We start from the raw sequence: 16,073 nt of genomic DNA, 5'->3' as shown, positions 1-16,073 counted from the left end.
AATCTGATATTGTCATACACGTAAAATTACTCAAATGCAACCAAAATGTAGGTGTGCAAGAGAAAAATACAAGAAGGCACTCATTCACGCAGATATGTTCTTCTAATGTTCTTGTAACAAACTATGTCAAGCAGAAACCTAAATCAAATCTCTGGGGTATCTGAAGGAGCAGAATTTCAAAAGCAGTAATACATCGCCATTAATAGTGCTAGAAAATCTAAATATTGTCTACCAGCATATATGTTCACTGCAGTCATGAGGGATGACAGCAAAGTCTACACTAAACATCTCTGACCACTCAGAAAAGTGTACCACATTGAAATTCTTTGAGCCATGAACTGCCATTCCCTGTGTCCTAACTGGCTCCAGTACCATTTCTTTCATGGTGTATTTCCTCATAAAAATGGAGGAATATTTCCTCACATTAAATTTGATACCACAGTTTAGGTCTCCAGACCTTATTGTGTTATCACTTTTCTTTCTGAAACTCTCTAAAGTTTTAAACTCACTTTTCCATACAACTCATCACTGAAAGCTGGAGCTTCAGGTTAATAATATTTTTTTTTGTTTATTTTTGTTTGTTTGGTTGGTTGGTTGGCTGGCTGGGTTTTTTTTGGTTTTGGTTTTTTGTGGTTTTGTACAACATGTATTGTCAGCTCCACGCAGGATTCTATTATACATAACCTCCTAGCACAAAGAAATCTCTAAGATTCTTTACAAAACTTCCTTCACACCATTGTCCTGTAGTCTGATGGCATCCAATGATGTTCCCTCCACAGCCTTTACAACTCACCCAACTTTCTCATATCTGTCTTGAAACCATGCCAAACCAGGCTTCTACTTCTGTCTCATGCCAGAGCACTGCACTAGGGTACAAGAAATTACATCTCTTTCTCACTTGCAATCATATGTGTCTCTTAATCATCTCGATCACCTAATGTTTATCTCTTTCAAAGTATTCAATTCTTTCTTATCATGCCCAAAGCAATTCAAAATTGAAAAATGCAAAATTTTCCTCATTCACCACTCTAATCTTGATATTCCCATTAAATAGGACGGCATTTTCTATATATATGCAATCGCCTTAAGAGTTCTGATGTGCTGCAGGTACAAGCTCTGTATTTGTAAAATGGGAAAACATTTTGAGTGTATGCACAGAATTATGGCTTGAGAAATACTGTCTCGAAATACTACCTTACTTGTCACTCTCTCCTGCTTCTGCAAACACAGGAGCCTGGAGTAATCATCTGGATGTGGCTCTGAATGCTGATCAGCCCCCACTTAAAGAAAATATTTTCTTTAGTGATAAGACTTAAGTCTTCAGTAGCTTGGGGCCTGTGTTCAAAGTAGCCATATATGGGGTGGGTTTTACCTTGTAAATTTAAAATTATAGAAATTATCTGTTTGTTTCAAGCCGACCAAAACCTGAGTGTTTAGGCATTCGCTCATATTTGCAAGGAGGACTTTCCTGTTCTGAATGTGCCAGTTTGCTTTTGGGTGGCCTTTCTAGCATTAGAGAGAGTTTCACATATAATGTGCCTAAATAGGAGATGAAAACTTAACACAAAACAAAACTGGAAAACTTCATAACCCAAATGGTAAGCCTTAAACTTGCTCTCTCATGCTGTGTAAAGTTAAGATTCACCAATGGCATCAGGCTTTGCTCTACTGTACTGGAGTGAATATTAGTAGAAAAACAGTAGTAGTTGCAAAAGCTCTCTGGATATATCAGATAAAATCTCATGTCACTCTTTTCATTTCTGATGTCCCTGACAGTTTGGGCCACCAGAGAACACAACCCTTGCTACTGCAGTTGGATTGGATTCTGCATTCCAAACTTTCTCCAGTCTTGCTCATCACACCCAATGTCATAGCACTTGAAAGTGCTGAATATCTGTCCAAATATCTCCCAGCACATCCAATTCTTCATCTGGACATTTTCAAGTCATTCAATATGCAGATGGGAGAAATTGTTTCAGTGGTAGGTCAAATTTTTTTTTTAAAGGCTTTTAGCAATGGTAAATCAACAAATTGGAATGGAATCTTCATAAAAAAGAACAAAATACATGTATATGGTAATGACAATCAAACCTGTAAACGGCCTGTGGCCAAAATCTCTGTGATGGAAACATAAGGAAAAAAAAAAGTGCGCTCCAAAGAAAGAAAAAAGAAAACATTTGTTGTGGCTCTGAAAAAGCTTATATTATTCTAGGCTGAAGTTGATCCAGCACAGGAAGCCAGAAACACTTCAGTCTATTGTCTCACACTTTTTAAACTTACTTTGAGACAAAATGAGGTTGTGTGGTTAGAAGAGAAGCTGCAAATTGAGATTAGAGGGACCCATGCTCCAATTCTGGCATCGTTTCTGCATCATTTCATTGTCTTAGCTCACATCTCTTTGCCTTCAGTAAAATACAGATATTGAGTACCTTTGAAATCTGCTGATTAAAAGGTCTTTTTTAAAACAACAGAATTATTCTGCTAAGTTAAACCTCTGCCTTGCATTTATCTTACAGCTTCCCTTGACTGACAGCTTCCTTGCTCTCAGCAGCCAGGAAATTTTGACCCTTCTCATTGCAGCACACCCATTCTCTTGAGGACACTCCAAGTGCCTGCCAGCCTCCTTCCCTTGCAGCTCAGAAGAGTGAAGATACTCAAACATTCAATATTGCATGAAAACAAGTGCACAAGTCATGATGCAGCCGATTCCACATGGGGAAAAAAGGCACATTTTGGGAGGGGCCCTTCCAGCAATAGCATTCAGAGGTTGTTAGTAATAAGCCTTAGGTTGAAAACACAAGATTCCTTAAATTATTAAAGAGACCAGATACTTCTAAGCAGAAAAACAGTATGGACAGCAGAAAAGGAGTATGGACAGCAGAAAAGCAGTATGGACTACAACTTACTGATACCTGTTTGGAAATAGTATCTCTACTCCACTGGAATTTAGATTTTTCTTATAATTATTTTCCTGATAGTCATTCATGAGTATGCTGGCAAATGACATTGAAAGTTTAGCATCTCACTTTCCATTGATCTGTATTGCAAAGGGGCACAGATTAGAAAAACAGGAAGGCCTTTGACTCCTCTCTCTTTCATTCAAAGGCAAGTAGCAATGCATCTAAAAAAGGGTTGATAGTGCAAATGTCATAACCCTTATCACAAAGAGGACAAATGAATGAGAGCAGAAACTTAGCTTACCAGCTCCAGAAAAAATAAAAATCCACTCTTTTTCAAGTGCAACCATTCCAGAAAGTCTTGCCACAAATCTACTTGCCAGGCTCTATTAAGTTGTCTGGGTATAATGACTATGACATTATCCCACCCTTATTCCTAGAGTTCAAAAATAAAAGTAATTGGAAATAATCTAAGACTGAAAGCCTCCAGTCTATAGAAAATGCACAATGTTTTAATTAACATTTTTGAATTCTGATCACATTCCCTTTTCAAGGAAGATAAATCCCCATTTTATTAGTTTTGGTGACTTTATTTCAAAATGAACAGTGGACTTCAAATGCAGAGCCAGATACCCAGCTTTCACTGGCTTTTACATGCTATTTCAGTAGCCTTTCTGGATGTGATATGTGCACTTCTGAAATATTTATTCATTAGAGTAACCCTTAACCCTTACACCAAGGCATTAATTTAATGAAACTGAACATCTGACCAGGACCATAGCCCAGCCAACTAGGCAGAATTAAGTCTAAGCAAAGTTTGTTACCCAGCTGATAAGGCCTGACTTCCTTCTGTGTTAAGAAGCTGAATTGTTCTCAACTCAGAAACTGACTTAAATTTAGATAAAACATGCTGGCAATCTATTGGCTGAATCAGATACTTTCCTGCTTCCTGTTTCAATCTCATATACATCTCTTCTTCTATAACAGAACCCTGCCAAATCCCTTCAACCATATGTTCCTTGAGCATTTCTTTACTTTAGGAAGTAACAGATGCCTGCCCTGGAGGGAAAAATCAATTTATTTCTGTAACTTGGTTCCAGTAATGTAACAGAGTTATTTTGTTTAAGGAAAGGGCAACCAACCCTGAAAGGATGCTTCTTTTACCTTTAAGAAATATTACATAAATGGTTTGTACTGAATAATTTATGAGTTTATACAGAAGAGTTATTCAAAATAGCTCCAAATGTACATTCATCATAACCTTTTTCTTCAGCTTTCCACTAATTAATGCCTCTGAAAATTCCTAATTTTAAGTTTCAGGAAACAAGCATGTTTGGAAGAGTAACTCATTTTATGTTCGCCATGAAATATACATGAACCATTTTATGAATTTTAATGAATCTTTATTAACTTTGGTCAGTTAACATTATTCATTAACAATTCATAAACACTTCAACCTACCCCTATTATGCAGCATTATGAACTCTTATGAGAGCGTTTGATACAAAACAGTCGTGATAACAATTTTGAAATAGAGGGGGAAAAAAATCAAAAAGCTTCTTCATATGCCAACAACGTACTTTTCTCAAATTAAAATTTCAACAGGTTCATAGATACTATTCAAGTGGGTCTGCAAGGACCTAGTCATGCCTGACTTCAGATCCCAGACAGTGTTACTATGTCAGCATGGAATATATCCCATCTAGAAGTAATTGAACTCACCTAAACTTGGCCCACTGTAAAATGCAACATGAGGTTATGGTTCAATTGTGTTCATTTGTTCATACTAGGAAAAGTAATTTTCTGTATATCACTTAATGGCATTGGATTTTTCTGGGTAAGAGTGTTGGGATTTGGCTTTTTAAAGTATTTACAAAAGGAGTAAAGCTTAAAAAAGGGGAAATAATTATTCTTTTATATTAGGTGTGCCTGAATTTTGCAGTCACAACCAATTCATCTTTTGGAAGCTCTTTGTATGGTTTTCTGCAGAACTGGCTGCATCCATGCCCTTTTAATGCTTTGTTATCGTCACCACCCCAACACTTGCAGAAGTGAAACATGGCTAGTGTTTCTCTAGAGAAGAGCAAAGCTCCTTAAGGATACTCATAAAACAGGTACACATGCTGTGCATATGAACCAAATTTTCCTACAGCTAAATGTTACAGACCTGAGCTGCCAGACTGCCATTTCCCAGAGAGGAAAGGGCCAGCCTGACGCAGACATGTGCTGGGAATTTATCCTGAGCAGCAGCAGCAAACACAGCTCTGTGCGTGGGAGCTGAGCCTCAGCCTCCAAGGGCTCTCATTATGCTCCAGCTAACTTTGCTCTTCTCTCAGTGACTGGGATTTCCTGAGCACCATTACTAAGTGTCCAATTAACACCAGGTGTTTCAGGGATAGGACTTTCACTGCTCCTCTTTGTCAGGCATTCGAACACAAAACACTGACCTTGATGGGTTTCTACCTGTACATTAGTCACCCAATTAGAAGGATGAATCTGCTGCAGATGGATTTGTAGCCAAATGCCCAGCTGCCCAAATTCTCCCTGTGATCCTTCTCTAGGCCAGAAAAGCATGTACCAAACAGGAGCAGCTGAGCTGTGCACTGCCTGTGAAATCTTTCACAGCAAGGAATTTCACCAAACCATTTTTATTGTCAGAGGTGAAAGAAATTGGGAGAAAGTGGCATTGTGCTGATAAGCGCACATGAAGTATACAAGAAAATACAATTTGTTGCGGATGCAGGTAGATGAAAAATATCCCCATTGAGAGAATGAGTTCTGTGGGCACTTTTTACTTTTTGTCAGGCCTCTTAATCTGATTGATCAATAATGTGCATGTTTTAAACTACTCCAATCCATTCCATACTCAACATTTTAAAATCAATTCTTCGGTGTTTTCCTTAGACAACATGCCACAATTCACTCTCCTGTGCCTAATCCATCCACAAAATGCATTTTGTCAAACTATTCAATTCTCTCCCTTGAATGAAGCACATTCCATCAAACCAAGCCGTCTGTTCTTACAACAGAATGAATTCTGTCTAATCTAATAAGCAGTGTATGAAGAGAGGCATTTAATCTAACATATATGTTTAACAAAAGGAATCATTCCTTGTTTGGCAAGACATATTTTAAATTCTCTATGAATTTTAAAATATTGCACCACTGTAAATTGACAAATGAATACTATACAGCTTTTGAACAGAGCAACTTATATACAAAATCTTTCTAAAACCTTCTCTCTTTAGAAAATTTGGAAACAGGAATGGTGGATATTAACTAGCTTCATGCTTTGTAAACTTGAATGAAACTACTGAAGAACTGATCTGGTTTTTACTCTTAAAAGGTTTATAGTGATTAACTGTTGCAGAGGGAACTGAGTAGAGGCAGCTACAGCAGCTGTGATACTATACTGAGAATTCCTTTAAGTAAGCTTCTCACATTCACACTGGTTATTATTGGGTAATGAAAATCTCTTTATTCCCTCCTAAAATCCCAGAAACCAAACACAGTTCTTTTCAAAAGAATGAAAATGAAATACGACCTTAAAGACACACATTAACATTCCTGACATCTGGTCCACTTGTCTGATTTTGCTTTATGCCAGGGATGTTCCAGGGACTGCAATGAACATTGAAATTGCAACTGACATGTCATTTGTACTCTTCCCCTTTCTGCCATGTGAATAATTCTTACCAGAGCTTTTCTGTGTGAAAATCTGGACAGGAAATATATGTACATGTACGGCAGGGTTAAAGGTTTTAGTAGGTAAAGCTTCATCTGACTGCATCACTTCATCATTACCATCTCAGGTTATTGTAAAAAAGGATACAGAAAATGTTTAGCCTAACACTCTATATTACTTACTTCATGATATATGTCACATTTTACATTACCATAACTATTTCAAGTATTTTAATTTAGGCTGTACTTCTATTTCTCGTAATGTTTTTCTGAAACATTATTCTTGGGCTATTGTTTGGACTTACACTTGCCCAAAATAAAAAAAAAAAAAAGAAAAAAATAACCAGACTCCCTTATAGGACCTAAAAGATTGAAGGCTTATAACCTTTACCATAACAAGGTGTCATATGTAGTGTTGGAGGTGACTCACTAAAAGCACTGATTGGTGATAAAAACCTAACACCTCAGAAAGAAAACAAGTGCAATGCTGAGGGGGAAGCAGCAGAAAATCATCTGATTGAACACTGGAAAATGACCTTGAGAAAAACTGTGGGAGAATTCCAGACATGAGCAGTATCTGAAAAGGAGGTGGCAACTATAAAAAATTAAACTTTCCTGTGAGAAATCTGATTAGGAAAACAGATTTCTATGGTCTTGATAAAAATGAATATTTCTTTTCTCCTCTTATTCAACTATACAGCCCTGTTTTTTTGCTAAAATCCTCAACATGAAAATGTGATTGAATTTTATAGATCCATTTTTCTTGAGAATAAACCAAGAAATATTCTCCCACATACCACCTGCAAACCCAGCTGATTTAATTACTCTGACTAACTACACATCTGGCAAAACCCAGCATGCTTTCATCAGTAAAAGCCAAGAGATTTTTCTAAAATATGATACTGAACGATATTCACAGCAAACAGCAAATCAGACCACATAGGCATATGTATGTATATACATGTCTGTATTTGCAGGGGAAAATACTCCATATTATAACATTATTCATGTCTCAAAACAAACTTAATGAAATCTTGCCTACATTTTAATGTGAGAGATAAACAGTCAAAGAGCAAGTGAGGCACATGAAGTGTGTGAGGCACAAAGGGAGCAGCACAACATCCTTGTGAGCAGGTGCAGGCACTGGGAGCCTGATGCTGGCATTTGGAAATGCAGGAGATGATGTGCAATGCTGTGACTGCAGTCACTGCCTTCAGAAATCCTGCCTGTCCCCAGGACCCAGGGCTCACCAAGCTCCATGGATCCCACAGAGCACTGTTCTGCCCTCTGCAGGATCAGCTCCCTTTTATGCACGTTTCAGACAGAAGTACTGAAATAAAATGGTCAGTTCACCTACCTGCTACTTAACTTACTCAAAAGATGGTCAGAAAGTTTAATTCAGGAGTACTTTGGCAGCCCAGGATGAAAGGTGTGCTCTCTGGTGAGTACAATGAACTACCTTCCCTCTACCCTTTATCAAAAAGCTGTGTTGAAAAGCTCTTCACTGCACAAATGAATTTGAATTGCTGACAAATGCATGAAAATTAGTGCTTCATCAATTGTATTTGCCATATTTTCAGCTTGCAGAATTTTGCATGCCGAAGTATCTTCAACGTAAACACAGAAAGGGAACTGAAGATCACAAAAAATGGGATTTCTCTGATTTTCCTCAATAGAATTTTACAAAGAAATACTTAAAAAAAAAAAAGAAACTAATATAAGGATATGCTCACCCTAGTAAAAAAGATGTTTTCCTTCAAAAGGGTTTTAAAGAAAGAGTAATTCCCAATTATTGTAGCTGTTATGCTGAGAAATTGAAGGCTCATGATTTAAGCTGTATATGCCCAATAGAGTGGATTAGGACTATACAATATAACCAGGATTCACAGAAATTTACAATACAGCCCTGGCTGGTAGGATTTTATGAGCAATATCTTTTTTAATCTCAACTGCAGCGCAATCTCTCTCCAGTTCATAAATACATAATCATTCTTCACATATGTGTCCATTTACTCAAAGATATTGTACAAATGTACTGCATCTATAATGTCATTACTGGTTTGTAGTGCAATTTTTGAGACAAAGTTTAGTTGGAAGCCAGGAAGTGAACCCACATGCCTAACCAGTCTTCAGTGAGCTATTGTTTAAGATATTCTGAGTAAAAGCTTTCTGGTTTTGTTAAAGCAAAAGAAGAATTGCACAGGAAGAGCCCCAAACAAGGACTGTGCCTCAGATCTGACAGAGCCTTACAGGAGAGAATGTAACCTGTGCTCTGATATGCTCTTGACTCTGGTCAAAGGCAGAATTCCCTCTGGCTTCAGGCTGTAAAATCTTGCTCTTTCCTGTCAGCAATAGAGTTTGTTAAAAGAGGCACCTCCACCACGCCAAAGCAAGATTTATCCATGTGTAAAAGCACTCTGGTGCTGTCCATAGAAAAAGCTGCTGCTACTTTTTTGCCTTTTTATTTGTTGAACTCAAGGCAGACATTGTTACAGCTGTGAAAGAAAGCTGGGTATACACTCTCAATAAATTTAGGCAGAAAGTTATGAAATTAGGATGTCTTCAGTTGAGCAGAATCTTCTAGCATGGAAGCCTTGCAAGAAAATTTAACAATGGAGTATTTGAGCTGTTAGTGACACTTATTTTCAATAGATTGCTTTGGACTTCAGAATTTGACTGAAGCAGGAATTGAGTCTCATTACTCCAAGGGGGATATTTTGAATCTTTTTATCACATACTTAGGATTCTTGTCCAGTAAAACCTTTCTTCTTTTTTAGTCAAAATTTTAGTCAATGGTCTCAAAAATTCCAACTAGCACAAAATTTTTACATGGCAATTAGCATAAAATGTTAGGATACCAGATCTGGAAGTGTATACTCAGTTTAATTGTTTCCTTTCTGCACTTTGGAAATTTATGAACTTGTTAGGTAGTTCTCACTCACTGAATAAAAAAAAAAAAAATAATCCCTCTTTTTTTCACCTCAAAAACATTTTGTTTCCCAAAAGAATTGGTTCAGAAATTCCAGGGGTCATCTGTTTTACCTTGGAGGGACATGAAAGACTTATTTTTAAGGATTGTCCTGCAGAAATGTGGTAACGCCTGTTTTTCATTTTTCCTTGCTTAGGGAGTCACAGGATAGTGGTCAAATAATTATGCTAGACATACTTTGAGGTAAGAACTGCAGTGTCAAAAACATTTAAATATTTCATTATGATTTTAAACCAAATTTTCACACCCTTTCTCTGAATGGCTAGACTCTTGATTGGTCATATTTATGTACTTTATCTCAAGAAGAGCTTCATTTACGTCAGCTGAGGATCTGAAGGTGGTCAGCTCATAAAGCTTTACAATAATAGTTTTCTGAGAAGTGAACTCAGATCTTGTATCTGTACTAGAAAAAGAGTAGATTTTAACTTAGATCTGTAGCTTCCTGTTGGATGTTCACCAGACTATGAAAAAAAAATCACATTAAAACAAAAGTATAGCTGATAATTCAGCCCATATTTGCAAATACATCCAAATCTTCTATCCCTGGGACATAAAATGCGCACAAAATATTCAAAATATTCAAAAAGATATTTTGCAGATATTTATGTATGCCAATACTCGACAACACAGTTCTCAAACAAAGGCATTGGTGGGATTTTTTACAGCTTCTGAGGGCTTGAGTATTTTTTTCTGCTGCAATTTCTTTTCTCTTTCTCTCTTATATAAATATAATTCAAATTTCTCTTGAATTATATTTATAATTAGATCTGAAAAATAACGTAAGGGATGGATTTAAAATATTACAAATATTAGATAGCGGTCTCTTTCCTTTCAGAGACAATGTCTGTAAATACAATAGTGCACAGAATGCTTTCATTATATAACCATTGTTCAGTTTCTGTGTGGATACAATTAATAAACAAGTACAAAAGTCCTTTCTCCCACCAGGAACTCTACTAGCCTTGATTTCCTAAATAGTGTTTAGCTGAAATTATTACAGAGTACTGTGGATAGTAGACACAACGTGCAGACAGAGAGGAGGCCATGACCCTTTTTCACAGGTAGCCTGAGGCACAATAAAGTGTTTGCTTTAAACATTGAGCGCACCAGGATCAGCAGCAGCATGAGCTGGGTGCCCCAGCAGCACACCAAGCACAGGAAGAGCCCAAAATGCCCAACCTGTGCAGAGCTGCTCCAGTGACAGCTGATGAATAAGCAGATAAGATGACTACACACAGCCTTTCAGGCTGACTAATGTGTTATCTGAACATATAGAAGGAAGCGGAAAATTGAGATGTTCTTACAAAAGGGCTTCAGTAAGTCTTATTTTTAACAAAAAAAGAGTCACCTCTCCAGAACTTCACACTAAAATTCAGTAGTTCTGTGTAGAGGTGGCCTTTTCCGTCTCATCATAAACATGAAGACCAACAAAATTCAAAGTCATAAGTATCACTAAGTCAAGGTGAGCCCATATAAAGGTTTGATTTTCTTAAAAAGAAGAAGAAAAAGAATATCAAATGTTAATAACACTTATGAACTAGCAGAAGAGATACAAAAAGTAAAAGTTAGCTGTAAAATTGCTACTTCAGGGTTGTAGCACTTACATTGTGCAAAATATAAAGGACAATTATGAAGGCTTCCTGGAAAAAAGTAGTGGGAATAACTCTTTAAGATGGAAGGGTAAGTACATAACAGGCAATTATGGGAAGATGGTTAGAATGAAATAGCTTTGTGATACAAGATTCAGCTAGATTTTATTTCTGAATTTATCCACAGAAAATTGTGCGTAATTTTTCCCTTCTTTAGTACATTTTTAATGCCTTTTATAAAAAGCAATTCTGAAAAGCTCTCCTCTCAATTCAATCATTTTATAATGTCGAAATATAGAATTTATTGCACAATATCAAGGCTATCAAATTTAATTCTTCTTATTTTCTAATAAGGTTGTGGATGATACAGTTTACATAAAAATTTATGCTTTTAAATTTGTTCATCTGCCTCATTTGTACATACAAAGAATTTTCCAAATGTGAAGATTACTGCATTATATTTCACTGTGTATATTGCAAAACTACTTACTAGACTTCCTGCTAAAGTAAGTCCAAACAATTCATGTTCAAACATAACACACAATAAATGATGCTCCCCGGAAGGAATTTAGTATACAGAAAGATGTTGGATGGAGGAAATCTCTTACTCCTGTTTAAGAGAGCATTAACACAGCAAAAAAAACTTGCATTAATTGTATATCAATTACTGCTTATATTTGTAGATTATATGTATGTAAAAATGGTCCTTTAACACAAAAAAGTACTGCAGCACTATTTTGTAAATCATTACTTTTCTTCTAAATTCCTCCATGCAGATTCTTCAAGATTAGTCAGGGTCAAATCACATCAAAAGTATTGTCACCTTTTCCCAAGCTACCAAAAGTGTGAAAAAATAAAGGCTAACACTATGTCACTCAAAACCATTCCAAAAGGATACTGGGATAAAATCAACATTTCTATAACCTGTTACAACCAGGTTCAAGTTAATCAATTTTAATTCCATTGACTTGAAATAGGATATTCCAGAACCTGGATTTGAACCTTCATTTCTTTCTATCTTGAATATTTGATCATTAGTTTTGCCCTCACAAGTACACTGCTATCTACCAACTCCTCTGTACTTGATACCATAAAGATAATAACATTCAATACTAATATCAATCCCTCCCTTATTTCCAGCCTACAGGAGACACACTTTGTTTATATTATACAGGTTTTGTTCAATTGTTTCTCCGTGTGTAGAGGAGAAAATTGTGTGTGAAACGTTATTACTGAGGAAATTAAGTGGAAGACATGCTACATAATTAGCTCTCAAATTTTTAAGCCAGTAGTTAATAATTCACTTTGTGAGGGTCAGAAAGGTCCATTGACTAATGCATATTCTGATGAAACCATAAACCCGATGTTTCTCATTACAATCTGGCAGCAACCTTTCCTAAAAACTTCATCGGAAAACAAAAATAAACCTATGACGTAATTTATAGCTTTTCTCAGGAACTGCTTACAAGTCAACACAAAGTATTTTTCAGAACACTCTGAAACATTGGGCAAAACTTTCTTGAGAAGTTGACAACCTCTACAGGAATTGGTGAAAACTGTCTTCAGGAATTGGTGCCTAGCAAAGATTCCCTCTTAAATAAAGCAAAGATTAAGTTAGGAGTTGGTATTATTGATCTTATGAAAATTGTTCCCTTATTTTTATTTCTTATCTCTTATATTACATCACCCAGCATGTTTAGGCGAAGCAGATACTGTGATAACGTCTCTACACAGGGGAAAGGAAGTGAATAATTACAATTCATCAGATAGAATATAAGCATTCAAGTGTCAGCTGTCATAAAGGGAGATTAAAATTTCATATGATTAAGAGCAAATTGGATTAAAAATGTTTTAAAAAGAGACACATTTTCTTTTCCAACTGGAGGTTTATAGCTTGTATATTAATACACATGCACCTACAAAGAAAAGGAAAGCTAGAATAGCTCACAGAAGAAATAACTGTGGGAAGACATGGGAGAAGAGTCCAGACACAGATGGTTGCAGTCTGTATTTATTCTCAAGGAAATATCACAAGGCAGCCCATATGATGCTGAGGAAATAAATAGTGTATTTGGACGCTAGCATACACTGTGTTTAAAAAGATCATCCATCCTGCCAGAAACAGAAATTTTATATAGGAGAAATATGGAGGCTGCAATTTGTGTGCAACCTCTGCTCCCTCCCTCCCTCCCTTTTGCTGAAATGCCAGGCAAAGACAACAGCAGCCGTGTTGGCTGTGCATAGATAGATGCAACCAGGACTGCTAATGCTAAAGAGGATAAAATTCCTCTTTGTGCAGTTCCAGCTACATAATCTTCTTCCTGGCCCTGCCATTGGCATCTATTTGTCTTTGTACCAGGTTCAGGCACTGGGTCCCTGCTGCCAGGCTGATGCCCCCACAGCCACCTGCACAGGTTTCTGTCGGAGCTGCCGCAGCTCCGAGGGGCTCTGCACCCTCTCAGGGCCACCACACCCAGCAGGGAGGACAGATCCCTTCCTGCTTTATGACCTCCTTTTGTTTCCAAACTGAGACTTCCCCCGCTGAATAATTCCCCTTACTTTTGTTTTAACTGACGTAGTCCATGTATTCCTGTTAAAAACTGGAAAGCAGCTACAGAAATCTTGAAGAATATTAGACCTCTTTAATCTTTAGAAGACTTCTTTTTCTACAGTAAAAAAAAAAAAAAAATTTTCCTGGTCTCCTTTATAATGCCTTTATTAAAAGTGATCAGCTCAGGATTGGGCGGCTCGGCAGGGCTGCAGTCCCCATCGCGTCTCTCAGGGCGACTCAGAGGAGGAGGATATGCGCAGCTCTGTCCACTAGGGGCAGAGTCGGGGATCCAGTCCTCGTGGGAGCTTTTTCAGGGCTTGATGTCCCCGTCAGATGTTACTTTCCCTGGCTCGGTCTCATCTGGTCCCGGCGTTGGGACCACTCCCTGCTCAGGGCGAGAGGGGCTCCGAAGGTGTTCAGCATCTCTGCAGGCTCAGCACTCGGCTCCTCACGTCCAGACATCACTTTAGTCTCTCAATTCTTATTTGGCTCGTTGTTTTTGGGGTTTTCTCGTTGCATCTCGAGTCGGGGTCCCACAAAGCATTCTGGACTTTGGAGTCACTTTGCATAACCCCCCCCACCCTCTCAGGTGTCTTCCCTATGCTGGAAGGGTGCACTGCCTCGGGGAAGGGCCATTTCCCCACCCAGCCAGGCTTTTTACTAATACAAAAGAAGGAGATAAGCCTTAACGACCCGGTATTACAATAACAAAGCACTAAGAATCCTGGCAGCGCCTGAGACCTGGCTGCCCCCCTGCAACTCTTTCTCACAAAAAAAATATTAACTGAATTTTTGTTCATAACATTTTTAATTAAATAATATCCCTTTTTAACTTTTATTCCTGTGTTTTAAAAAGATTGAAATAATTATTCTAAGTTAAGATTCAGAAACAGTTTATATGCACAAATCCACTATTAGCAGCTATGTAGCATGTGATTGGTATCATAATGGATTTAATCCATTATATTTATTTTGTACACTTTTAGGGATGAAGAGATTGGTTTTTTGTTCCTGAAAAAAAGGATAAAACCCCAAACAAACAAGCAAACAAACCCACAAAAACCAACCACACCAAACAAACAAACAAAAATAAAACTCACCAAAAAACTCAAAACACAAAACCCCAAAACCAACCCAAAAATCCCAGCCAAAAGAAATGAGTAGTGTTTAGTCCTGATCAGTTATCTAAGGTACAGCAGAACATAATTTCAATATAATAATGAAAGGTACAGTTAAAATTATTACTTCCTTCCTCTTCCTGTTTGTAAAATCAACTTAGAAGTTATTTATTTCAAGGTTTCAGGACATATCATCGTTAAAGGACCTCATCACAGCTGCAAAGCACATAATGCTAACAATGTTCCAAGGAAAATATTAGGCTTTTTGAACACTTAACATATGATAATAGGGATATATTATGGAACATGCTACTCTTATTTTTGTATTTTAATAACTACTTCCTCGGCTGTGTAGATTGTTTAAACTCCTCAGTGCTCTACCATAACAGTTTGCAAAGTGAAGCAGTCTATTTTTTCCACAAAAAAAAAGTGAAAAAATGCAGAAAATTTCTTGGGAAACTGCACATAAAAAGTCTTTAAGTGGTTTTGTGTTGAAGAAAACCCACACTTACTCTGAGACACTAAACACACAGTCAGAGGTCATCCTGGAGTATTCGTCTAAGAAAGCTGTTTGGGTCTGGTCCAAAACATTTTTGCAAGTGAGAGTGTACTTAGGAATTCAAGTTTTATGGATCTTAGAATGAAGAATAAGCTTGAACTCTTTAAGTATCATACAATTCCCTTCCAAAATGATAGACAGGTTGTATTTAGAGGTTGATGTCTCTGTTAACAGTATGGCAATGAAAAGCGTGCCTTTTCACTTAGGAGGAGAGGGCTTTGCATTAGCAACTATAAATCTTAAGTTCAATTTCAGTGCTGTCACAATATCCCTCAAATTTTATATATATGCTTTTTTATACACATCATCTACCTTCCTAAATGTGTAATGGATGGCTAGTTCATGATAAAGAGTATGTCCTACTAGTTGCACAATTTCATAAGTCTACCATCATTCTAGCTGGAAAAATAGAAAGTACCTGACCTCATAATGGCCATGTTGAAAAATTTCAACCCTCTTCAGACTTTTCAGTCAGTTCACTATTTGTGCATTTAAAGACCATCATACACTAAGTTCTCAGTGCCAGGAAGCACCAAACACCCTGCTGCACTATGAGATCACTTGCAGCAGACCCACTGCTCCTCCCTGACTGCACTGCAAGTCCTTGCAACCACAGTTGTTTGTGATGTTTGCAGCCACATCTCTCTCTCTTTGTTTATTCTGTTAATCAAGTTTATTTAGCTTAC

Source organism: Zonotrichia leucophrys, chromosome 4 (genome assembly GCF_028769735.1).
Source record: "Zonotrichia leucophrys gambelii isolate GWCS_2022_RI chromosome 4, RI_Zleu_2.0, whole genome shotgun sequence".
NCBI classification, from domain to species: domain Eukaryota; kingdom Metazoa; phylum Chordata; class Aves; order Passeriformes; family Passerellidae; genus Zonotrichia; species Zonotrichia leucophrys.
The sequence above is the reverse complement of the archived record's forward strand: the minus strand, read 5'-3'. Positions refer to the sequence as shown.